Source organism: Callorhinus ursinus, unplaced genomic scaffold (assembly GCF_003265705.2).
Source record: "Callorhinus ursinus isolate GAN/ISIS: 27379988/994484 unplaced genomic scaffold, GSC_fseal_2.0 scaffold1, whole genome shotgun sequence".
NCBI classification, from domain to species: Eukaryota; Metazoa; Chordata; class Mammalia; order Carnivora; family Otariidae; genus Callorhinus; species Callorhinus ursinus.
Genome location: NW_027397063.1, coordinates 17,766,686 through 17,791,462, shown reverse-complemented (window position 1 = coordinate 17,791,462; position 24,777 = coordinate 17,766,686). Strand labels below are relative to the sequence as shown.

The 24,777-nt window shown below is 40.6% G+C and overlaps 1 pseudogene; it reads right to left on the bottom strand.

Moving 5' to 3' along the window:
* Positions 1 to 20,106: 20,106 nt before the first annotated feature.
* On the bottom strand, positions 20,107 to 20,782 carry LOC112834007 (large ribosomal subunit protein uL5 pseudogene; annotated as a pseudogene).
* Positions 20,783 to 24,777: the final 3,995 nt, after the last annotated feature.

The window sequence follows — 24,777 nt, the reverse complement described above, 5'->3', positions numbered from 1 at the left end:
TTTCCCTTTTCATCTCTTCTTTATCAATATTTAAAAGTTATTCTTAAAAAAAATAAAAGTACTGGGCGCCTGGGTGGCTCAGTCGGTTAAGCAACTGCCTTCGGCTCAGGTCATGATCCTGGAGTCCCGGGATCGAGTCCCGCATCGGGCTCCCTGCTCAGCAAGGGGCCTGCTTCTCCCTCTGACCCTCCCCCCTCTCATGTACCCTCTCTCTCTCTCATTCTCACTCTCTCAAAATAAATAAATAAATCTTTAAAAAAAATAAAAAAAATAAAAGTACTTGTTTTTATTATAAAAGTGATACCTGCTGCTTTAGAAAGTTCTATTTGGGGTCCTGCTTGGCTGGTTTCATTGGAACTGCCTCTCTCCCTAACATTTGGCTAAAGGAAAGGGGTGAGGTGGTTGCCATATTTTGACCAGCTGCCTTCCCATTCCTGATTCCAGTGGATTGAACGAAACAAAGAGCCCTGATTCAAACTGAGCCAATCAGCTGGCCTCTTGTAAATTTTGTCCGAGAAAGACAAAGACATAGTCAGGTGATGTGGTTTCTGGAACTGTGAGGCAAAACAAGAGCAGCCATATTGGGGTCCTGTGCACTGATCTACAGACAGAATCAAGGGAATGGTGCAGATACCCAGAAGAAAGCAGACACAGGGGATGATGTTTTTTTAAAGATTTTATTTATTTGACAGAGACACAGCGACAGAGGGAACACAAGCAGGGGGAGTGGGAGAGGGAGAAGCAGGCCTCCCGCCGAGCAGGGAGCCTGATGCGGGGCTTGATCCCAGGACCCTGGGATCATGACCTGAGCCAAAGGCAGTTGCTTAAGGACGGAGCCACCCAGGTGCCCCTATGAGGTAGTCTTGAATACTAGCTTACTTAAGGTAGACTGGGTGAGTTTTGATTTTTGCAAAAAACCTTAGAGAATATCTAAGAAAATAAAAATTGCTGGGAAAACTATACCCTTTTATACATTTCCTTTCCATCTGTTTTTTTCCTATGTAAGTGTTATGCTCTATTAAAATTTTTTGTCTTTTTCACAAAATTGGGAGAGTTTTCACATTCTGTTAATCCCAACTCTGGTTAAAGCCGACTCTCAGTTTATCAGAGTCTGTCCTTGTATGGCTGAACAGGTCTGGAGAAAGAAAAACACCCTCTTGCTGACTGGTCTCGCTTTTAATTCATTGCTACTAACCACAGGTGGGCACTGATACTCTCTGGCAACCACACTTCATTTCTCTATTCCTCTATTCCTCTAGTCCTCCCTTCACCCATTTCCCAGACACTATTTTCTTCTTCCTTCTTTCTCCTCAGTGTCTCCCCCTCCCCCAGTCCTCGCCCCCATTCTCACTCTGCTAAGACCTTGTTTCCTATTTTACTGGGATATTAAAAGCCACCAGAAGATACTTCAGCATGCTTCTGCCACCACATCCCTCCCTTCCCTTCTTGCCCTGTGCCCACTTACTCTGTTTTTCATTATTTTCTTTTAAGATTTATTTATTTATTTTAGAGTGAGAGCGAGACAGAACAAGGAAAGGGGCAAAGGGAGAGGGAGAGAGAGAATCTTAAGCAGACTCTCCACTGAGTGTGGAGCCTGATGTGGGGCTCGATCTCAGAACCTTAGATCAGAACCTGAGCCAAAACAGAGTCAGACGCTTAACCGACGAGCCACCCAGGCGCCCCCTGTTTTTCATTATTATGAGTGAACTTTCCACAGTCCCCTCCACTTGCTCATGAGTTTCCATCCTCTCTCATGTGTTCAAGGATATCACATAAGCAATTGGCTTCTCTCGTCTGTATAATCCTGTTTCCTTTGTTGCTTGCTCATTTCCATGGGCTTATGCAATTCTATTATTTCTCCTATCTTAGTGAGACAAAATTTTGCAGATTCTTTATCTGCCTTCAGTTACTGGATCACTTCTCTGCTATTGTGAAAAGCAAATCTTCTCAGTAGTTATAGCTACTTGATATCTGCAATTTACTTGTCTCCCATTTTCTAATCAGGCATTCATTCTCATGGCTCCTACAAAACAACTTTTGTAAAATTGCCATTGACTTCCACATAGTTAAAACCAATGCTTGATCTTAGTTTTCATCTTACTTGAGCTCTTGGCAGCATTTGACAGAGTTGATCACTTTTCCCTTAAATATTTTCTTCCCTTGGCTTTTGGGACACTGGACTATTTACTTGGCCCCTCCTTTTCAAGTCTCCTCTGCTCTGTGCCTTGTTATATATCACCAACCTCAACATTGGCATACCCCAGACTCAGTCTCAAATCACTTCTAAGCCCAAACCTTTTTTCTCATCTCAGCCCAAATTCCCATACCCAAACACCTACTCACAATTTCCTCTTTGAAATCTAATAAGCATCACAAATTCCTAAATGTCCAGTGACTCTAGAACTCAACCTTACAACCCCAAATCTTGTAATTCTTCCTTTCTTCCTTCCTTCCTTCCTTCCTTCCTTCCTTCCTTCCTTCCTTCCTTCCTTCCTTCCTCCCTCCCTCCCTCCCTCCCTCCCTCCCTCCCTTCCTTCCTTCCTTCCTTCCTTCCTTCCTTCCTTCCTTCCTTCCTTCCCTTCTCTCCCTCCTTTTACATGGGCATGTTTTCATTTCTCTTGGGTATATATCTAGGAGTGGATTTGCTGGATCATAGGGTGCTCTGTGTTTAAGCTCTTGAGGAATTGCCAGACTATTTTCCAGAGTGACTTGGAATTCCTTTCTATGGCACTCATTCCATTGATCTCATCCAGTCAATGGTTTTAAATATTGTGTGTATGCTGAAGACTCACAAACTTATGTCTGCAGTCTAGATAGAGCTTGCCCCTGGACTCCAGATCCATATGGGCCATTTATTACCCATTAACATGTTCATCTTTGAAGTCCTGATTTTCCTTTTCACCTCATACCCCTAACCTCAAGCCTACTTTTGCTCTTGTCTTTTTCCCAATTAGTGATGATTCCATTCTTCCCATTTCCTGGGACAAAAAACCTCACTCAAAGTCACTCTTGATTTCTCTCTTTCTGTCTCAGCCCACATCTACTCTGTCAGCAAGTCCTTTAACTTTACATTCAGAATACTCTCCCACTTCTTCTCTGCACTAGCTCCTCTGCTACTATCCCAATCCAAATCTGTCACTTCTCTCCTGCATTATAGTAGCAGCCTCCTAACTGGTCTCCCTGCTCCAGCTTTGGTTACCGTTCAGTCTATTCTCAGAGCATTGTAGGGAAACTTTTCTAAATGCTCCAGTGGCTTTCCATTTCATTCAGAGCAAAATTCCAAGTCCTTCAAATGGCCTGTGAGGCTCTACGTGATCCAGCTTCCATTCCATTTCTGACCCCCTACTTCTGTTACACTCACTTATTTTGGTCAAGCCACACTGGCCTCCCTGTTGTTACTGTGACATGACCAGCAGGTCCTCACCTGGGGTCTTGGCAGTTTCTGTTCTTTATACCCAGAATGCTCTTTCTGCTGGTATTAATTAGCCTGGTTTACTCTCTCACCTCATCTTTGCCCAAATGTTGTCTTCTCCATGAGACCTTCCCTGACCACCATGTTCTCTCTCTCTCTCTCTCTCTCTTTTTAAGATTTATTTATTTACGTAATATATATAGAGAAAGCATGAGCGAGTGTGGGGAGGGGCAGAGGGAGAGAATCTTCAAGCAGGTTCCCCACTGAGCATGGAGTCCAACACAAGGCTTGTTCCCCATGACCCATGAGATCGTGACTTGAGGCAAAACCAAGAGTCAGAGGCTCAACTGACTGAGCCACCCAGGCGCCTCTGACCGTCATGTTCTAATCTGCAGCCCTCGTTGCCCAATCTTGGCACACCTATCTAACTAACCACCCAAGGCTTTATTTTTCACCATAGGATTCATCATCTTCTAACATACAAAACAATTTGTTGATTTTGGTTATTTCTCTTTCTCCCTTCTAGAATGTAAATTCCACAGGGGAAGGGAATTTTGTCTGTTTTATTCAGCAATTTATAGTTTGTTGAGTAGTGTTTTACACATACTGGGTGTTCTGTTCAATAAGTATTTGTGGAAAGAATTATTAAAAATTTCAAAAACATCATTGATATAGACTGAATGAATGTCTGTGTCCCTTCCAAATTCATATGTTGAAGTCCTAACCCTTTGGAGGTGGGGCCTTTGGGAGGTAATTAGGTTGAGGTCATGAGGGTAGAGCCCCATGATGGAATTAATATCCTCATGAGAAGAGGAAGGGAGGCCAGATCTTGCTTGTTCTCTCTCCCCACTATGTGGAGACACAGAAGACAACCATCCATAAGCCAGGAAGTGGGCCATCACTGAATCTGTCAACACCTAGATATTGGACTTTCCAGCCACCAGAATGGTGGGAACTAAATGTCTGTTTTTTAAGCCACCCAGTCTTTGGTATTTTGTTATGGCAGTCCAAGCCGACTAAGACAATCATTTTTAAGAACAACTTGTAAGTTGTTTCTGCCATCATTGTCTCATTCATATTCCCTTTATACATCTTTTATATCCCATTTTTCTCATACATGCTAGTGGTATTTGTCATTTTAATCCCAGGGGCTAGCTTTCTCTGGATGTGGGCATATACATGCCAGTGCAGGCTGGAAGTGCCAAGGAGTTAACATTCCCAGGATCAACCCTCAACCCGCTATCCTCCTCCTTCAGATGGCACGACCCTGAAGTGTGTTCTAAACAGTGTCTTAGAGGACCCAGGGGACTGAGCCCCAGTTGATGTCCTCATTGATGCATCCTTGAATTGATTTTCTTTCTTGCCTTACCTTACTTCTCTAACTCCCTACTGATGCTTCTGCCTCATTTCACAAATCAACTATTTTTTTGTGTGTCTCTACTTCTGGGGGAACCCAGCTAAGATAAAAATCTTTGTAAAGAAATCTCTGCCCCTATATTTCTGTTTCTTAAGGTTATATAGTTCTCTGAACGGATATACTGAATCAAAAAGTGGATTTTTCGCTGGCTTTTGAGTACTCAATGTTAAAATCTTTATATTTGGGGGAATTTTACTTTATGAGTCTTGGTTGTAGGTGAGTTTATCTCTTTCTGTAGAGGCTGGAAACACCATATATTCACTTTGTTTTGCCTCTTTTGAAACTAGGCCCTAAGCATGTGACCCCAGTTTGGTTAAACAGTTGGATCTTCCCCTAGATAATGTTTGGCATGCAAAGAAGACAGGATAGGGAAGACTGTTCTCAGGTGGTGTTGACTGTTTTAGCAGCTTCCAGTTTCTGGAGACTGCATTGGTGGTGGTGCCAGCAGCAATTACTAGCATCCAGTGCTGGAAGAGTAGAGAGTATAAGAGCAGTGCTGTTCTGTAGAAATGTGAGCCATATATGTCATTTAAAACTTAGTAGTCTGGGGCACCTGGCTGGCTTAGTCTGTAGAGCATGCGACTCTTGGTCTTGGGGTCAGAAGTTCAAGCCACACATTGGTTGCAGAGATTACTTAAATGAATGAATGAATGAATAAATAAATAAGAACTTTCTACTAGTTTAACTTTTTAAAAAAAGGCTAAAAAATATACCCAGGTAAAGTTAATTTTCAGAATATATTTTATTTAACCCAAATATTATAATTTCAGGATGTAATCAATTTAAGAAATTGGCCTAGAGCTCAGAGGCAGTGGGCAACTGTGTCTTCATACAGGACCACATCCTTGCTATGCTGTGATTAATGCACTGGTACTGATCTCAGAACCACTGAGCCTCCTTCTGTTGCATCTCTCAACAATTCAGTATTCTTTCAGTACTCTCATTTTATGCCCTAGTTGTTTTCTGTTATTTGTAACTAAGTAGCCTCTTGATATACAAATTTAAATCAGAAGTTTTTGTGGGCATAGGTATTTAAAGAAAGGAGGGGACTTGGGATTGCTTATCTGTCTTTGTTAGGGGTTATTATAGATTGGATTATTGTTCAACAAATATCCCCCCTCCAAAAAAAACCCCACAAATATTCTCCCACTGTTGGTAGAATATTCTACCCTGCCTTACTAATGTTGGGCTCAGCCATATGACTTGCTTTGGCTGGTGGGATATTAGTGGCTATGTTGTGAGCAAAGATCCGAGATGTGTTTGTATGATGGTTGCCTGCTGTCTTGAATTTTTACCATTAGTATGAGAAAAAAATATGCCCCAGCTAGCCTGGTGGTCCAAGGAGGATGAGAAGTATGTGGAACAACTTGACTACGCAGTTGAACCCAAGCTCGATCAGCCAGTTTTTACCAACCTGAGGTTATAAAAACAAGAATAAGTGATTATATTAAGCCATCTAATTTTGTTATGCAGCATTATTGTGGCAATAGCTAAAGACAGTGAAGGGGAGTAAAAACTCTTGCTAGGAAGCAGTGGGTCTCTGGCATACTATGATATGCACAGTATGGGGAGCACAGTAAATTAAACGACTCATCCTAGAATATAGTGCTAATTGAAGGAAGACTTTGGGCGACTAATTAGATTCTGTTAGAGGCCAGTAGGAAGAGCTATTTAAGACCCATAGAATACAGTGTTTACTGTTCACATTTTCACAAAGCTTAAATAAATAGATTTACTAATGCAAATTGTGTAATTTCCTACTTCAGGCATGGATTGAAAAATCAATGACTTTTTGACTCTGCAAAAAGAATATCACATTTCTTATAGCCACTGGGTTGAGAGAGCCAAAAGACACACACAGTCATTGAATCTGCAGCTTAAATTCAGTATCAGTTGAGTTTATAGCCTTGTCATGTGCCTAATATGAGGTCTGATGTGAAGGTATTGATCAGGAAGAAGTAGGAGGGTGAGAATGGAGAATTTGTTATATGGGAGGAGCTTCAACTCTCCATGAGTTTTGTTGCCAAGTAAAGCAACCCCCCTTCATTCTCTGATAGTACCCTTTTACCTTTGCTTGAAGACCCTTAACAAACCCTTGAGCAGACCCATGAAAGAGATCTACCTGGCCAGGGGAAGCTAATTCTTCTTCTGTCCCACCCTTACTCCTCTCTTTGTCTCCTGGATTTCAACTGTTGTCACGTCCTAGCATGCACTGGGAACCAATTTAAAAGCAAATCTGTAAAATATAATAATTCCCACAACAGATCACAGAACTTAGTATCAGAATGTGTGTGTGTGTGGGGGGGTGTTTATGGAATCTTAGTGATTAAGGCCTAAAGGGAACCAGTGGTTTTAGATCAAGCTGATTTTAGCATGACACTTAACTGAAATTCTGGATTTGATGTGCCTCTTCAAGCTGGGAGTAATTCTAATTGTTTTCTTGTTCAGTTGACTTGTCTAAGAAACAAAGCCTCACACTGTGTTTGAATCAGAAACAACCAGTGGCATTATTATTCTAAAAGCCAGCAGTTGTTGGGAAAGAAGAGCAAACTGAACTGATTTCTCTTCACTCAAAGTTTTTATAATATATATAAATGGGAAGAACATAGGGAAAAAAAGGAGGAGAGAATAAATTGGGGTTTTTTGATAATACAAGTGAATAAAATCAGACATATTACTTATTTGACAGTACTATTTGTTTTTGATTCATTCAAAAACTCTCAAAATTTAAAATTAGGGAGGACTCTGAGGGGAAAGATTCATTCACTCATTCATTCTTTCATTAAAGCATGTATTGAATACCCAATATGTTCACACAGTATTCTAGGTACTGGAGATAGAGAGGTAAAACCTAGGCCAATGAAAATTCCCTCCTGTAACTTACATTCTAGTGGAGGAAGAGAGCGAATAAGCAAATAAATGGAAATATACAGTATATCACAAAGTAATCTCTATAAAGAGAAAAATAAAATCAGGATAAATTAGTATTACCAGGGTGGGTAAGGGCTCAGTTTTTAAAAACGGTTGTCAGGGAAGGTGTCACTGAGGATGTAATGTTTGAGCCATGGCATTAAAGTAGCATGTGCATTTCCAGGGCAAGAATATTTTAGGTAGAAAGAATATGAAGTGCAAATGCTGTGGATATGACAGGCTTGATGGAGGAAGAGAGTAGTAGGAGTGGAGTGAGCCAAGGTGATAATAGTAGGGAATGAGGGAAATATAGGGAAATATAAAGTCAAACCACTTTGGATTATTCCTAGATGAAGAACAGAGGGCTATACAGTAGGTAGTAAAGGATTAGAAATCAACACTGATGTTAGACATGGCCCAACGTCCTCTGTCAGCAAGTGGAAGATATATTCAGGATCCAGTCTATCCAGTTGTAAAGGCAGAAATAAGTTACATTAGTTTTGTTAATTTTCACCTTGCCTCTTCTTGCTGTGTTGCAGTACACTCTCCTGGGGCAATACTTCAAATCAATTGACTGAAGAGGAAAATGTGTGAGTCTGCTTCAACATGGTTCTGCACACATTTGCACCAATCAGGAATAGAGTGCTGTGACATCATTTCTTCCTTTAGGAGTGGCATTGTAGGATGGTGAAGAAAGAAAATTCTCCTAGTGGACATGAATTTAGACAATACCTCTTATTATCTACTTCGTTTGTTAGGACAAAGCCTGAGGTATCTATACTGATCGATGGGCCTTGGCTAATGGTATAATCAGATTGTCAGGGACCTAAAAGAAAGAGAATTTTAAGACTGATCACAAAGGATTGGGGGGATGACAACTATGGATGAATCTCTCTGAATGGGGTTCCAAGTGTGACTAAATGTATCCTTATGTGAGTGACCAACAAAAGGTCACTGGGAATGAGGCTTTTAATTATCAGGGGTGCAAAGTGACTCACTCCATTTATGCTGCTGTGCCTCTCTCCCAAGCCCCCTTAGTACTTGATCAAAGTAGTTATGGTAACAGGCATTAAAATATGGACTTTGCCTCAAAAATCTGACTTTTCTGCACTTGCCAGCAAAGCTACCAACCCTGAGCTTGCAACGTAGTACCATACCCTGGGGAGGCCGGCTAGACCTCCCCTATCGTGGAGGTGGCTTGGACACTTAAGATTTTAATTTGCCTTTCCTCTCAATTTTTTCTTCTTTTAGTATCATCATTCATGCACTGAGTATTTTATACACTATTATGATATTTCACCCAACCTTCCTCTGACCAAGGAAGTTTATTTTACAGTTGAAAGAAGTGGGAAAAATGGTGACTGAGTGGTCTGGGGCACCCCAAGGCCCAGAAAGAACTGGGGTCTAATTGCAGTCTCACATACAGTGTAGCTGAGATAGGCCACCTTGTGATAGAAGACGGTCTTACAATATCTTTTTAGCCAAAGACCAATATACAGTATTATCTCTCTCACAGATTGAAAATATGGGTCTGGAGACAGTAGGATGGAAGTGAGAATGGAGCTTCTCCCAATTGTACCTAATAATCCACTTGCAAATTTTTACCTCCCGTTCCCATTCTTTTGGATTTAGTTTGAATGTGTTAGAATTGACTAGCAGGATGTTTCCACCTGGGATACAGATTTCACGATATCTGTGGCTCACCCTGCCTCCTGGCCATTTAAATTTCCTCATGCCGCTGGGTAAGTGGGCCTAAAGGAAGTCATGGTTGCAGGCTGGTTAGTCCTATCAAAGGTCTCACCATATACCGGGTGCAGAGAGAAGCATGGGTAAAACTAAAGTCATCTTCTGGGTGCCCTCCTAGTACTGCCATGTTCACTGGCATAAAATAATTTGATAAAAAGCCTAAATCAACCCTTTATCAGAAGAATCAGTAGCTCAGATACACTAGGCCTGAAATTTTCAGTCATCACTGGTTGAAGGGCCGTGACTGTCTCGAGTACTGGTGGGAGCCACTGCATGAATGAAGCATGGAGAAGCGAGACTGTGAGTGCTCTCCTTTCTCACCCAAAAGCCTTGGAGTTTATCAAGGGCTTCCCTTCTTCAAGGGCCCTAAACTTCAATTTTTGCTCCCCATTCCATGAGCCTAGGAAGCTCTGCTCATCTTTTGACCCTTCACTGAGAATTAGAAATGCCATGAGAGAAAAAAACCACTCCGTCAGGCTCACCTCTCTGTACTTCCCTCCTTTCTTGGATTTTAGCTCCCCCAAGTCCTTATAGTCTTTGTGGCTTTATGATACATTCAGACAGATTTTTTTTTTTAAATTCCATTTTTCTAGTTTACTTGGTAGGGTGGTTGGTCTGAAACAAGCTGACTTGTGATTAGCATACTCATGGAACCATGTTTCTTTCCTTCTTGAACTTTTAGTCTCAGTTTGCAATTGTAAGTTCATTTCACGATAATTTGCTTAATTCCTATCTTCTCTACAACATGTACTTAGGTACCATACCTGTTTTTGCTCACGGTAGTATCCATGGCCTAGCACAATGCTAGGCACATAGCAGATACTTAAAGTTTAGGAAGCCAATGAGTGATTGAACATTGGACAAACTGCTTATTATTCACAGCTAAACACTTAAGTTCAAAACACCAGGAATAAGATATGACATTGAGTCTGAACATGTCTGATCTCATAGCCTATTGTTTATTCTTAAAAACAAAGCAAGGCAAAATGTTTTGCCCTCTAGATCAAGGCTTGGTCTCACATGGATTTTAAGTGGCTCAGGAAGGAATGAGTGTTAGGAGAAATCATTACACACAGTGAATGACCGTCCACTGTGAGGGAAGAGCCCAAGACAGTGACATAGAAACAGCTGGTGGAATAGACCCTAAGCAATTCAGAGCCACTCAGAAAATGGGCACAGGGGCTCCTGGGTGGCACAGGGAGTTGAGCGTCCTACTCTTGTTTTTGGCTCAGGTTGTGATCTCAGGGTTGTGAGTTGGAGCCCTGCGTCGGGCTCTGTGCTCAGAGAAGAGTCTGCTTAAGACTTGTTCCCCCTCTCCTTCTGCCCCTCCTTCCCTCTGAAATAAATAAATAAAATCTTAAAAAAAAAAGAAAAGAAAATGGTCATGGATGATTGTTGAAAAGTTAGCCTTAAATGCCCGCAGAAGAGGCTACATGGTATCAGTGTCTAGGTATCAACTTAAGAGAGTTTAAACCAAGTCAATGTAGTGAGAAAATGGTGGTAACCTCAAGGAAGGAACGAGATAAACAAAGTGAGTAAGTGGTTAGAAACACAGGTTATGATACCTGTTAAGTCAGAGACTCAGAATCCAGTGAATTCTAATGTGTGTGTATGTATGGGGAGACTTGCTCAATGATTTATGTTTGCTATCTGCATAAAGATTTATATCTTAATCTTATATCTATGTGCATACACATAGATACATGCAAATTAGAGTATATGAATAATGGTTTATTAATGCTCTCTTGGTTGTAAATTCTTGAAAGAACTCTAATTACTCTGTCCATATGTCTTAATTTGGCACTATGAAGTCCCCATGATAGTTACTAGCTGTGAATAAGAATACTATAAAATTTACCCAAGTCATTATCTCAGAAACTCCAACTCTACTAAAGTGACTAGTTGTAAGAGTTAAATAACAACTGGAAAAACAAAATGCCTCACTGTCATATTAAAACTCAGCCAGCCTGCCAGTTTCTGCATGAAGTTGAGTAAGGCAATATATTTAGAAATAGTGCGTCCATCCTAGATGATTCCAATTAAGCAGACTTCATGATCTATTTTATTTTATTTTATTTTTATTACTTTTTAAAGATTTTATGTATTTATTTGACAGAGAGAGACACAGCGAGAGAGGGAACACGAGCAGGGGGAGTGGGAGATGGATAAGCAGACTTCCCGCAGAGCAGGGAGCCCGATGTGGGGCTGGATCCCGGGACCCTGGGATCATGACCTATGCTGAAGGCAGATGCTTAACGACTAAGTCACCCAGGCACCCCCATGATCAATTTTAATTTGCAATTGAAGAATAAGCTTTTATTCACAGCTAGCAGTTACTGTTGCTTTCAGTTGCTGTTAGCAAAGACCCTGATAGGCTAAGCAAAGCAGGTGCCATATTCTCTTCTGTAACAAAAGTCTAAGAGAAAGCTGTGTTGTGCTTGTGTGAAGCTCTGTAGTCATCAAGGAAGCACATGACTATCTTTCTGTGGAGCATGGCTTTACATCTTCAAGGACACATGATGTCTTCTGGAATTTCAGTCATGGTGAACATAGTTCAGAGAGAAGGAGGGGAGGAATAAATGACAAAATGTTGAGTCAACTGAGTCAGTCTTCCTTAAAGTGCTTTCCAGAAAGCCAGCAGTGAGTTCTTACATCTTATTGATCATCTGTCATGGCAAGTGAGGGTAGGAAATGTAGTCACTGAGCTGGACACATTGTCACCTGGAATAAAATTGGAATTCAACGGAATACAAAAAAGAAGGGCAACATGGATATTGGATTCTGTCAGGGAGATTCAAGGTGATCTAAAAATTTCAGTGTGGTAGCTCTTGTTAGATACCTAATATATGCCAGGCTGTCTACTGCATCCCAGGGCACAAAGACAAATATGGTAGTGGGCCAGCTGTCAAGGTAGGAGACAGACTATAGTGTAGGAGACAGACTATAAATTATGTGGTAATGAAGTTTGCTATGGGGTTGTGGGAGAGCAGAGATGAACTCAGTCCCACTCAGAGATTTGGGCTTCCTGGAAGAAATGTTTCTATAATCTAATCTTGAAGGAAAGGTAAGAGTTGAGGGACTCTCCAGGCATGGGGAACACCATAAAGAAAGCTAAACGTGAAGGAAACATCATTGTTTGATAGCAACTGAAAGCAGTTGGAAATTATTAGAAGGTAAAATAGAAGGTAGAAGTGAAAAAGTAAATCAAGACTCAAGCTTTACAGGGCCTGGTGTGTTAACTGAATAGCAAGGCTCTGGAAAGCCTTGGAAGAGGTTTAAGCATGAAAACTCTGTAGTCAAAGTGAATTTTAGATATGTCATTCTCAATGCTATGTGGAAGAAGCTTCAAAGGAGGGCAAAATAGAGATAAAGAGAGTTATTAGCAGGCTATTTCAGTAGTCAAGGTAAGAAAGAATAGAAACCTGATTAGGCAGTAGTAGTAGGGATGGGAGGATTATAGAACCATGTGGGAGGAATAATTATTGAATGAAAAGGTGTGGGTAGGTGAAGATAAAGGACTTTAGAATGATTACAAGATTTCTGCTTTAGGAAACTACGTGGTTGATGGCACCATTAATTGAAATGGTATATGTAAGAGAAGGAGGGGCAGGTGGGGGGGGGGGGGGGAGTGGAGGAGTGGGAAAAAGATGGGTTTAGCTTGAACAGGTTGAGTTTGAAATGTCTGCGTAACATTTAGTTAGAAATACTTAGTAGGCTATTAGATATAAAAATCTGAAGCTTGTGGTCAGGGTGGAAGAAGTATATTTTTAAGTCATTTTTAACTAGCTAGTAGTTAAATCCATGTGAGTAGATGAGATTGCCTTTGGATAGAGGGTGGGCAGAGAGGGCCAACAAGTTCAGGCAGGAACTTTGCTGACATCAACATTTGAGGAAGAAACACTTGCTAAGGGCAATGAAGAAGTATTAGACTGAGTGGGTTACTGAGTTAAACAAAACAAAACAAAACTGCATTACAAAGGACTTCCTGTGACCCAGGCACTGTGCTGTGACTAATAATCCTGCCATTAACATGACAGACACTCACTTTCTTCATGGAGCTTTGAGTATAGAGGATTTATACGTTAAATAGAATGTGCCAATCAGAATGTATCTAATAGAATTATGAATGATACAAATGAAAAGAATAGCTAATTTGGAAAAGACTTCCCTGAGGAAGGAATATTTAAGGTCAGACCTAAAAAAGGGATAGTTAAATGAGGGGAGGTGGTTAGGAATCAAGACAAAAGTATTACAGAAGGTAAATGGAACAAACAGAGAGCCCAGAAAGAGCCTCATATGGTCACATGACTTAGAACAAAAGTGTACTATTGTAAAACAGTGGGAAAATGATAGTTTCTTGAATAAATGGTGTTGGGTAAATTAGAGAGCCATATGGAAAAAAAATGAATCTTGATTAGTACTGTACATGATATAAAATACCAATCCCAGGTGGATTGTAACTAAGGGTGAGAAATAAGATAATAAAGCTTTGAGAATATAACATAGGAGAATATCTTAGTGGTATTGTGGTACAGCAAAGATTCCTTAAGGGAATACAAGAAACGCTAACCATAAAGGAAAAGATTGATAATTTCAACTGCATTAAAATTAAGAATTTAAAGTTTTTATTTTAATTACCTGGTGCTCATCATGACAAGTACATTCCTTAAGCCCCATCACCTATTTCACCCATCCCTTACCTACCTCCCCTTTGGTAACCATCAGTTTGTTCTCTATAGTTAGGAGTCTGTTTCTTGGTTGTCTCTCTCTCTCTTTTTTCCCCTTTGCTCATTTGTTTTGTTTCTTAAATTCCATATATGAATGAAATCGTATGTTTTTTGTCTTTCTCTGACTTATTTGCTTAGCATTATATTCTCTAGCTCCATCCATGTCATTGCAAATGGCCAGATTTCGTTTTTTTAATGGCATATACATATATATGTATATATACACACACACACACCCACACCCACACATCTTTTTCTTTTTTTTTAAGATTTTATTTTTTTATTTGACAGAGGGAAAGAGAGAGAACACAAGCAGGCAAAGCAGCAGGCAGAGGGAGAGGGAGAAGCAGACTTCCCACTGAGCAGGGAGCCCAATGTGGGACTCGATCCCAGGACCCTGGGATCATGACCTGAGCCAAAGGCAGATGTTTGAGCCACTCAGGCACCCTCACACCACATCTTCTTTATCCATTCATCAGTTCATAGACATTTGGGCTCTTTCCATAATTTGACTATTGTTGATAATGCTGCTATAAACATTGGGGTGCATGTATCCCTTCAAGTTAGTGTTTTTGTATTCTTTGGGTAAATACCTGATAGTGCCATTGTTGGATTGTTTGTTCTAATTCTGTGAAAAATGCTAGTGGTATTTTTTTTTTTTCTTAAAGTAGGCTCCACACCCAGCATGTAGCCCAACATGGAGCTTGAACTCACAACTCTGAGATCAAGACCTGAGCTGGAATCAAGAGTTAGACACTTAACCAACTGAGCCACCCCAGCACCCCAAGGTGGTATTGCATTAAATGTGTAGTATAGATATTTTAACAATATTTGTTTTTCCAATCCATGAGCATGGAATGTCTTTTCATTTCTTTGTGTTGCCTCCAGTTTCTTTCATCAGTGTTTTATAGTTTTCAGAGTACAGGTCTTTCTCCTCTTTGGTTAAGTTTATTCCTAGGTATCGTATTATTTTTGATGCAATTTTAAATGAGATTATTTTCTTAGTTTCTCTCCCTGCTGTTTCATTATTGGTGTATAGAAATGCAACAGATTTTTGTAGATTGAATTTCAATTATTAAAAGACCTCTCTAAGAAGTGTAAAAGGCAAGTCAAGGAGTAGAAGGAAGGAGAGAATTGTTAATATGTATGTCTGGTAAAGGATTCCTATAAATCAAAGACAGAAACCTAATAAAAAGTGACAAATGACTTTAATAAGCACTTCAGAGACTCCAAATGGCAAAGAAGCACATGAAATGTTACCTTAGTCCTTAGGGAAATGCAAATTTTAACACAGTAAGATACCACTAATATATTCATGGGGATAGCTATAATTAAGAAGACTGCTGGGGCACCTGGGTGGCTCAGTCCACTGGGCGCCTGCCTTTGGCTCAGGTCGTGATCCCAGGGTCCTGGGATCGAGCCCTGCGTCAGGCTCCCTTCTCAGCGGGAAGTCTGCTTCTCTCTCTCCCACTCCCCCTGCTTGTGTTCTCTCTCTCGTTGTGTCTCCCTTTGTCAAATAAATAAATAAAATCTTAAAAAAAAAGAAGACTGCTAATACTAAGTATTGGTGAAGAACATGTAGAAAAATTGAAATTCTCAATGTTACTAGTGAGTTTAAGTTGGTACAACCATTTTGACAAATTATTTGGTGATATCTATTATACAGCTGAACACATAACCCTATGAATTAGTAATACTATTCCTAGTTGTACACCAACAGAAATGCATACATATGTGCAACAAAAAAGTACATATATGAATGTTCTTGGCAGCTTTGTTCACAATAGCCTTAAATTGGGAACAACCAAAATGTCCATCAGCAGTAAAATGGATAAATAAATTGTAATGTAGTCCTATAGAGGAAATTTATGAAGGAATGACAATGAATAATAAGCTACTGCCATGTGCAACATTGTGGAATGAATTTCACGTACTTAATTTTGAGGGAGAAAAGGCAGACAGAAAAACAGTTTATGATTACATTTATAAAACGTTCAAAAACTAGCAAAGTTAATGGGTGGTGATGGAAATCACGATGGCAATTTCTTTTGGGAGTGTAGATGGGATACTTGTCATGTTTTACTTCCTGGCCTGTGGCTGTGATAAGGGTGTATTCACATAGTAAAAATTCATCAAGCTCACAATTTGTGTGCTTTTCTCTATGTTAGTTATACATCAATAAAAAGTTTATGTAAAAAGCTGAACTTATAGAAACAGAGAGAAGAATGGTGGTTACCAGGGCCAAGGAGGGGGGTTAATTAGGGAGATGTTGCTTAAGGGTACAAACTTGCAACTTGTAGATAAATAAGTCCTGAAGATCTAATGTGCAGCATAGGAATTATAGAAACAGTACTGTATTATAATCTTCAAAGTTGCTAAGAGACTAGATATTAATTATTCTCACTACAGAAAGGAAATGATAATTGTGTGATGTGTTAGAGGTGTTAGCTGGGTGGTAATCATACTGCAATATATAAATGTATCAAATCTACACATTGTATACCTTAAGCTTACACAATGTTGTATGTCAATTATATATCAATTAAAAAAAACCCAGAGTTTGAAGAGGGCTTGTGTCTGTGGGATAGGTGCTTAATCATATTTGCATTTGTCTCAGAAAATAAAAATAAAATTAGGGGGTTTTAAAAACTGAGGTTTTTCTTTTCCCACATTTTTTTTTTCAATGTTCCATGGTCTTTATCATTTCAGGCAGTGACATCCATTATTTAAGAGGAAGAACAGATTTAGCCTTAGAAAAAGAAGTCAATTGATTACTTGAAATCCATAGCAATGATAAAGATCTTGATAAGATTTCTTTGTTGCCCAGCTTTATTGAGGTGTAAGGGAAAGCCTGAGTTTTCAATGAAGAGCCTAATTCTTGAGCCAGAAAGTTTTTATGAATCTCCCCAAAGCAGGATTTGTAGCATCAATGGTCAAAGCCTGAAGAAAGAGTACATAGAATTTATCCATAAACAAGAGTATAGGAGAGAATAGATTCAAAGCCAGTTTCCCTCTGACATACAGAGGAGAGTTTTTGTTTTTGTTTTACATTCTTGGCAATTGAGTGGAGCTTCAGAATAGAGAAAAGGGAGCAAGAGAATTAGTGGCTGGTGTGGATTTCTAAGAAAGACTTAAGGCACCCTTCTCCCTCTCAAGATTTATATCTTGATGGAGTAGAATTGGGGATGGGAATGTCTGACCTACTGATGAAACTTGAGAGCAGAGAAAGCCCTTATCTTGCTTTCCTATGAGTACCATGGAGAGGTTACCATTGTCCTAGAGAAGAAGCCTTGTGTCCACCATGGCACTGGAGTGACAAGGGCAGTGGTTAAATGAGATGTTGGCCTGAGTAGCTTTAAGGACAGACTGAGAGAATTTGGCATGAGCATATAGTGGGATGTGCAAAAAGCAGTAGAGGCCCTGAGTTTCCTGAGGAGAAAGAAAGGAGTACAAAGTGCTAAGAGACAACAGACAGATCCCAAGGGTTGGGGAGGAAATGAGTTGACATATGTAGAAGACTCAAAATAAGAGGCAGTTGTTACTGTTGTTACTGTTATTATCAGCAGTGAGTTGGCTCAGAAGCTATAGGACAGAGAACATCACTGGTGTGGGTCAGTCAGGATGAGGTAAATCTCAGGGTCACCAAGAATAAAGAATGCTTATGGATGGGCGCCTGGGTGGCTCAGTTTGTTAAGCAACTGCCTTCGGCTCAGGTCATGATCCTGGAGTCCCGGGATCGAGTCCCGCATCGGGCTCCCTGCTCGGCGGGGAGTCTGCTTCTCCCTCTGACCCTCTTCCCTCTCGTGCTCTCTATCTCTCATTCTCTCTCTCTCTCAAATAAATAAATAAAATCTTTAAAAAAAAAAAAAGAATGCTTATGGAAAAGTTACCCCATACCTACCCTCTCAAGTCTGGGGAATATGTAATCATCACAGGATCATAGGTCATCCTTAGGTGGAAGAAACACAGTTTGGTGAATCCTGAGGAGAATCTTGAATTGGTTGATTGATTGAATTAGAGTATTTAACCCAAATGATGTAGATTACTTTGATTTTGCAAGATTCAGTTTTTCACTTCTAAGTACATATGAAACTTTAGGACTAAGTTGATTTTTAGAGACCTGAAGGATGTTACATCTCTGCACATTTGAAGTTTCTGTATGAGATTCATACTTGCTATAACTTTACAAAAGTGTACTCCAGCTGTGTGTGCAGAATACACTGGTAGAAGGCAGGAAGTATTTCAGGAAAATCATTTAGAAGACTCTTGTACTAGTCCAGCTGCAGGTTCATTTGGAGACTTGGCTTATGGTGGTGGCCTTGGGGTGAATAGAAGTGGATATGGCTCAAGATGTATTTAGAAGGTAGAATTGGCAGCCTTTAGTGGGTGACTGGATATGGGGAGTTGTAAGAGAAAGATGTCAAAGAAAGCTCCTAGAAAGCTCTGTCTTGAGAAATTTACTGAGATAACACACTGTAGGAAAAGCAGGTCTCAAGTTCAGTTTTGAATATGTTAAGTAATGAGGTACTTGTAAAATATAGAAATGAAAATGTTGCATAGGCTGTGGGCATATGGATCTGTCTTAAAAAAGGAAATTCTCTCCTCGAAATACACAGTTGGAATTATTGGCAAAGAGGTGCTGGTTGAAGCTATGAGAGTGGATGAAATCATCCCCCATGGAAAGCCTGTGTGGATATGTCCTACATATTGGCAGTAGGTGTGATTCACATCCAACTTCTGGCCCTGTGTGAGTATGGAGGGTGAGGTTAAAAGAGTGTCTGGAATACTCTCCTATGGAAATCCAATGTACAATTTTCAGGCAAAGATGGAGGTACTAAGAAAGGAGAATGAGAAGAACATTATAGAAGTGGCTAGAGAGGGGCGCCTGGGTGACTCCGTCAGTTAAGCGTCTGCCTTCGGCTCAGGTCATGATCTCAGGGTCCTGGGATCGAGCTCCGCATCGGGCTCTCTGCTCGGCAGCGAGTCTACTTCTCCCTCTCCCTCCGTGATCTCTCTCGCTTTTGCTCTCTCCCAAATAAATAAATAAAATCTAAAAAATAAAAGAAGTGGCTAGAGAACAGGAAAGTAAATAAACCCAGGAGAGTGTAGTCTAACAGAGGTCAAGAAACAAGAGGGTTTTAAGAGGGGGGCATAACCAAATGTATTGAATATTTTTGAGAGCTCAAATAAAATAATTGAACATTGTTCTTGAGGTTTTTTGACATGGATGTGATCTGGATATTAGTGAGGTTGTTGGAGTGATAGGGGGAGGTAAGCAGAGGAGTGGATGGGAGATAAAGAAATAAGGATGGTGAGGGTAGATCTATCTTAAAGAAATTTGGCCCTAAAGGAAGGAGAGAAATAGGGAGAAAATTAGAGGGAGGTGAGAGGTTGGTAGACGTAATGCCCAAGAGAACCAGAGGTTCCTTCAGAAAACCTCTATTCAGAAAGGCAAGTATCCTCCTTCCTGCTCTTACCCCCATTCTCTGACTGATCCCAAAACACACAGAAGTATCAGCAGTGATGCTGTATATAACTTGTTTTTTTAAAATTTAAATTCAATTAGTCAACATTTAGTACATCAGTAGTTTCAGATGTAGAGTTCAGTAATTCACTAGTTACATATAACACCCAGTGCTCATCACATCACTGTATACAACTTATATATCAAGAAGGCATGGTGGGCTGCCAGGGTTATCCAGTTCAGGTTTCAGAGAGAATTCAAGAGAAAATCGATTAAGAGCCCAAGGCAAGTGTACTTGTTAAGAGTACAACGTCCCTCTCAGCTGCTTACTTCACCCTCACCCTGACTCAGAAGGGAAAGGATTTTGAAAGAGACTAAAGGTCAACTTATAAGCAAAGAGTCAGAACTTTGGGACCCTTAACTAACCCCATTAGGGGAGAGACCATGTTTTATTTGACTTTACATACCCCCAGTTGTAGTGGCAGGACATGGAAAAGTTTGTTTTTGTTTTTGTTTTTTTTTTCACTGAAAAGTTTTTATTGGCCTTTTGGATAGAAACGGGAATTTGTTTGCCAGGAAGGATGATCCCATCATACTTCCGCTGGAACCAGTGCATGGCCTCCTCTTTGCTGATTCTGTGTTTGGCCCCAATGCAGCCTGTCCTGTGCTTCTTGTCTGTGATGCTGAAACCTGGTCTACCCAGCACCACATAGAAGTCCAGGCCATAGATACCAAAGCTAGGGTCATATTTGATCCCCATATCGATGTGCTCCTGGATCCCAAAGCCAAAGTTTCCAGTATCAGAGAAGTTATTTTTTTCTTAACTCATACTCTTGCGCCGTTAGACCTTTTTCCAGGATTTCTTCTGCCTTGGCCCCATGGACTGTGCAGTGGACAGCAATCTTTTCATTGCTCCTGATACCAAAGGATCTAACCATGTATCTAGCTTTAAAGGAGAACACGGGCGTCTGGCCTGTGAGCTGCTCCAGCACCTTGGCTGCCCGGATCAGTCTGTCTCCACTCTCACCCACACAGATGTTGAGGCAGAGCTTGTGGATGCAAAGTTCCCGCATGGGGTTCTCCTTCTCACGTTGATCCTAGGCCATGGTGGAGAACAGGAAGAGAAAGTGAAGCTTCCGGGCCAGGGCCTTATGGGTCGGGAGGCAGGCTCTTTCCGCAGGATACCCAGAGAGCTGTGGCCTCTCTGATTGTTGAAATGAATAAATCAGTGGTTTCCACTGGGAAAATTATACAAGCAGTAACACTACCCCCTCTCCAGTAATTTCTTCAGGATAGTTACCTTACAAGATGTCACATATAAGGAGCCCTTCAGAGCAGGCCATAATTGTGTCTTTGGAAAACCATAATCAGAATCAGTGCTCCTGTAACAGCTTGCTCAATACTACAGATTCTGGTATTCTTACTCTCTGCCCACTAAGTCCCTCAGAAGTGAGGGGGATGGTTAACTTCCAAGTTATAGCATTAAATACCTGTGGTTCAGCTTCTTGTTGGGTAATGAAGCTGACAATGTTCAGGAGCCACATCTGACTGTGGTGTCTGTATATGACAGTCCACTATATATTAACATGTTTTTGAGCCCTTTAGAACACAAATGCTTGTCCTGTAATTTCTCCTCAAACAAAGTGTGTTTTGAATTGATAATATGTGGTTTTCTTTCCAAATTCATACCCCATCACTCAAACATGTTAGCTGTACGTGTGTGCTTATGTGTGTGTGTATCTCCTCTCCTGTCATGCCTCATCCTAACTTTGCCTTCTTGGTAGGTCAACCTGTTTGTAGCAGCAGAAGAGGTGCACTCACTCCCAGACCTTTGCAGATCCATAAGAGAGTCTCCCTTGGAGTTACCTGTCAGGTTCTCTGACCTGTCTCTGGAATGTCCTCACTGCTGCTCCAGGGTTACATCCCTAGCCTACCCCCAATGGAATCCCTTCAACCCAACCACTGGTGGGATCTGTCAGCCTTAACTCGTCCTTAGTATCCTAGGTATGGTTCAGTAAGAAACACATATCCCTGGAGATCTTGATGGGGTGAATATTACCTGGGAACACTTTCTTGCTAAAAAAAATTTAAAAATACTTAGGCATTAATGTTCTAGATCCCATGTAAGGTCTTGGTGCTGTGTTCTTGCAGGAGCCAGTCATTTCTGTTTGTCTGTCCTGATTTGTCTTTCCCTCTCTTCACCTGTCTGCTCTCACATTCCCAAATGGCCTTTGGATAAACCAGTGGTGGTTTATCACAAGCACAGACAATAAACTAATGGGGTATGAGAAATAGAGGGTCATGACCGAGGAGGCGTCAGTAAGAGTGGGAGGGAGATCCCAAACGTCCTGTCCTTACAGGGCCTATGTGGTTGTTATATTTGCTCCGACATTTAGCTTTGGGTTTCCTAGTAGCCAAAGCAAGTAGAAAGACTTAATACTTGTCAGAAAAGAGGAAGTATCTCGGTTCCTTGGGGAAGGCAAAACTGTTTGTTTTTTAGCAGGAAGTTCTAAAAAGCATTTTCAATGTGGTCCTTTTTTTTAAATTTTGTTTTATTATGTTAATCACCATACATTACATCATTAGTTTTTGATGTGGTGATCCACGATTCATTGTTTTCGTATAACACCCAGTGCTCCATGCAGTACGTGCCCTCCTTAATACCCATCACCGGGCTAACCCATCCCCCTTCCCCTCTAAAACTCTGTTTCTGAGAGTCCATAGTCTCTCATGGTTCATCTCTCCCTCTGATTCCCGCCCCCCTTCGTTTTTCCCTTCCTTCTCCTAGTGTCCTCCTGCTATTCCTTATGTTCCACAAATAAGTGAAATCATATGATAATTGACTTTCTCTGCTTGACGTATTTCACGTAGCATAATCTCCTCCAGTCCCATCCACGTTGATGTAAAAGTAGGGTATTCATCCTTTCTGACGGCTGAGTAATATTCCACTGTATATATGGACCACATCTTCTTTATCCATTCCTCTGTTGAAGGGCATCTCGGCTCCTAAGAGGCATCATATGAGACAATGTTCTTGACTTCCTCCACATAGCAAGTGCAGGAATGGGTCTCCTATGACTGTCTTTTCTGTTGTCTTTATTTTTTATTTTATTTCATATGTGTGTGTGTGTGTGTGTGTGTGTGTGTGTGTGTGTGTTTATTTATTTATTTATTTATTTATTTAACAGAGAGGGTGAGAGAGCACAAGCAGGGGGAAAAGCAGAGGGAGAGGGAGAAGCAGGCTCCCTGTTGAGCAGGGAGCCTGATGTGGGCCTTGATCCCAGGACCCTGGGATCATGACCTGAGCCGAAGGCAGATGCTTAACTAACTGAGCCACCCAGGTGCCCCACTTCTGTTGTCTTTAGGTAATAGTGACATAATCTTAAAATGCATCTTAATAGAGGTGATTCTGTGAGGACCCAACTCCAATAAAATGAAAGCTGTCTAGACCAAATGAATTTTATCCACCCGAAGCACTGGATCATCCCTAAGACCTGTCCAAGGAAAAAAGCTGAATACATCTATTTTTTTTTCCCTTGAGGAACAGTCCGTATTCATTGCCATCAGTGCCATTCAGTGCCCTTAGCCATCTGAGTACTCCGTTCTGGCCCCAATCCAGTTGCCCCCTGTTTGTTTAATTTTTGGTGTCTTGTTTTCAGCTACTGTGGCTATTAATTCTCATCAAGACCAGAAGAGTCTCAGTGTCAACTGAATTTCAGAACAGCTGAGTTTGAAAAAGTTTTTTTGCTTTTTTTATTTTTTTTTAAGATTTCATTTATTTATTTGAGACATAGAGAGCGCATGAGAGAGTATGAATAGGAGGGAAGAGCTGAGGAAGAATGAGAAGCAGATGCCTTGCTGAGCAGGGAGCCTGATGCCGGCTAGAGCCCAGGACCCTGGGATCGTGACCTGAGCCGAAGGCAGATGCTTAACCTACTGAGCCACCCAGGCTCCCCAAGATTTTTTTTCTATTTGGTGTTTTCATACACTAATATATATTGTGACTCTCTAAGAAAAATCATGTTTAGTATTTCTCAACCTTTTTCGAGCATGGAATTCCTTTATCATGAACTGAACACTTGCTGGGAAATGCTGCTGAAAGATATTCTTTGATAATGTCTCAATGTTAGCCCTTAACAGGCTACTGGTAACTTAACACAGGATTAATGATGGTCAAGAAGTCTTTGAAATCCAAAGCCATGAATCATCAGAGCATTCTTGGTGCTCTGGCAAGTGGATGAAATATACTTGGGCAGGAGGTCCTTCCTAGAATCCTGCAGGTCATACCATGTATTTATAAAATCGGCAACCACAGTCTTGGACATGGTTTAAAAGTTCTTTTTTTCCTATGAAATCAAGATTATATTCTTCAGCTTAATCTTTGAGTTCCACCTGAAAAAAAGCAACCAATAAAAATACAACTTGCAATCATTTGAAATGTACTGGTTTTGAAACTAACACTTAAAGAAAATAGTGCCTTACAATCTTTGAGGAAGAATTATAAAGAATATGTAACAAAATGGCTTTAACAATATTCAGTACTGTCAGTAGGACACAAAATCATTAGCATAAACATTTTTAACAGTTGTTGAGAAGGGTCCCTGGGTGGTTCAGTTGGTTAAGCATCTGCTTTCATTCAGCTCAGATCATGATCCCAGGGTCTTGGGATCGAGCCCCACATTGGACTTCCTGCTCGGTGGGGAGCCTGGTTTTCCTTTTCCCCACTTCCCCTGCTTGTGCTCTGTCTCTCTGTCAAATAAATAAATAAAATCTTAAAAAAATAGTTGTTGAGAAGATGCTTTAAAATAAAACGGTTAATTAGTGACATAAAGCACCTCTTGTATGGAGACTTATAATTCTTTAAAAGTGGAAATTACAAAAGATCATGAGACTGTAAAGAGTAGAAACAGATCTTATTTTTTACATCTTAGAAATAAACATTTGTAACCATCTGGAGTGTAGTTTCTGGACTGGGGACAAGAACAATAATCTTACAAATTTATCTTTGAAACGTCACTTCTAACTTTTGGTGGTTGAATAGTACTACAGTTTTTTCTCCATTACACTGAGTACACTATTAAATATTTAAAAAAATAGAATG